We start from the raw sequence: 2440 nt of genomic DNA, 5'->3' as shown, positions 1-2440 counted from the left end.
CAGCATGGAGAATGAGTAATAACACTTTGGTTTTAAGCTTTTGGCTTTCTACTCTTGGCATGTCATGTGACCTAGCTTGGCCTTTTCCATCTGGGACATGAGCTGAATAGTAAATTAGTTGGGTGCTTTGTCTGCATTTCTGAGTGGGTAGGATTTTACTCCAGCATCCTAGCTCCTGAGTCTTTATTAGTAAAATTAAGTGATTGGGATTCTCTTTCTTTAAAACAACTGGAGATCATGTGAATCTTTTTCTTCCTGAGTTTGTGTGACTTGGCTCAATGTTATCCATTATAAGTCCACCAATTTTTCTACACATGTCGTGATTCCATCTTTGCCTATAGTTGATGTAGTATATTTTATATATGAAAAGTATTGAATGTTAGATTTACCTGTTTATGGATAGGTAGAGAAGACCCCATTTCATTGCTACAATAAATAAAGTATCAAGGATACTCAATATTCAAATATATCTATGGTATGAAATGGAGTTCACTGTGTATAGGCCCATGATTTGAATACTTCAATATGATCTTAGTTCCAATTTATAGCTTTTCACCAAATCTCAAAACTGAACCCCATAATAGCTGAATTAATTTCTCCAAATCCTTTCCCTGATGTTAGCGTTATCATGATGCTAAAGTGACAAATACAGAACAATGACAAATAAAGATTATAATTAAGTAGGCATGATGATAAAAAATATTAACTAAAGTGTTAGCAGACAAACTTCAAAATTATGTCAAAACCATCATTCTTTTGGATAGATATCTGTAAGAGGTGGTGACAGATATTACTCTTAATTTTGATAGGATTGGTGCAGTCTCTAGAAGTTATGACCGTTATACAGCCTTCTGAAGAATAAGTTCATGGCCAGACATGGTTTCAGTTTTCCTTGAAGATAGAATGTTGTCCCTAAAAGCTGTCCATGATAATCATAAGCATCCAAGCTGCCCTGCCAGAATGAACGCCACACGAAGCTTAATATTATTGACAGAGTTCTTGCTGACCTCTTTGCTTATCAGATGGCCAAAGAGAAGACCCTCCCAGCTGCAGGTTGACAGATATGAGACTCAATATGGTCAGCCTGTGTCAGCTGCTAATTCAACAAGTGGAAACACTTCTTTGGCCATCTTTCTAACCTTTCAAAGACAAAGTGACACCCACCTATTTAAGTCTCTGTATTGACCTATGGAGGAAAGAGTGTGAATTAACCACTGCATACCTAGCAAAGCATATCACTTAAATAATTAAAATATGATTAAGAAACGTTATTATTTATCCAGAACAACCTGAGTCTGGGCATGACAGAGTAATGATTCGTAAGGACAAAAGGTCCAAAAGAGGAAAAACAAAGAGAAAACAAGGGAGTGGTGTTCAGTAGCCACCAGTTGTGTTTGAGCAACAGAGCAATGCAGCCTCTTAGGAAGGATGACAGAGTATAAAAACACAGAAAGACAGACACCAGGGACAGGATGTGTTGTGTGGCTCTGGACTCAGGGGAGGTTCTCCTGGAATTATGAGTGCTGCGGATGTATTGAACCACCCGTTTGTGACTGAATAGAAGGACAATCATGGAGTCACTGGACCACGCAATGAGCCCAGAAAGGAAGACTTCAGGACACACTACCAATGCTGCATAGAGGGAGTCATTAATATCATCACGCCCTACTGTGGAGCAGTATTCAAAATCTCACTTTCTTGTCACATTTTTTGTATTTCTTTTGCTAAATGTGTACACAAAGAAAATAAAATTTTTCAACAAATACATGCCCCAGATGATAAATATGCAGCATCCAATGTACTTCTCAGCTTTGCCTTTATGATCTATCCAATACGATTTCCTAGGATTGATTGTCATGGCCTGGAAGACTCTCAAGAGACATGTGGTTCCAATGGACACACTCCGGAAAATTCCTTGAATGTAAATTATGAACATGCATCCAAAATCATTGAAGAACTGCTTCCAACCCCAAACTGCCATTGGTTTGGGAATTCCTGTAGAGAGGATGGTCGATGCATTGGCTGCCATTATATGCATGAGAATCAAATCTGTGGGCTTCAGTTTGCATTCTCTGTAGTAAACACCTAGATAGTAGAAGATAAGAGAGAATTTTCCCAAAATTCCTGTGGTTGTTTGTGATAAAAAACCAATTTTGATTGCCAGAGTCCAGAAATCCATTTTGTGATTCTTCACAATTTCCTTTACAGAATGTCCAGACAATTTCTCTGGTTTAAAGAATAACTGTAAATAATTGCAGTTTGGGGTGAAAGAAGAATCCATCAATCCATGGAGCTACTGAGAGACTGAAACAGAGTGTCCTTTATTCTCCTGAGTACAAAGCCAGAAGAGACAAAAAAGAGAACCTCATGCAGAACTTCTGTGTAAGAATGGTTACTTTCCATGTTATTCCTGTGAGATTGCTCAATACTTATAACACAC

The 2440-nt window shown here is 38.0% G+C and overlaps 1 pseudogene; it reads right to left on the bottom strand.

Moving 5' to 3' along the window:
- Positions 1-1258: 1258 nt before the first annotated feature.
- LOC127203598 (vomeronasal type-1 receptor 4-like) lies at positions 1259-2188 on the bottom strand (annotated as a pseudogene).
- Between the last annotated feature and the right edge of the window lie 252 nt (positions 2189-2440).

Source organism: Acomys russatus, chromosome 19 (assembly GCF_903995435.1).
Source record: "Acomys russatus chromosome 19, mAcoRus1.1, whole genome shotgun sequence".
Lineage (NCBI taxonomy): Eukaryota > Metazoa > Chordata > Mammalia > Rodentia > Muridae > Acomys > Acomys russatus.
This window is presented reverse-complemented; position numbering and strand designations above follow the sequence as displayed.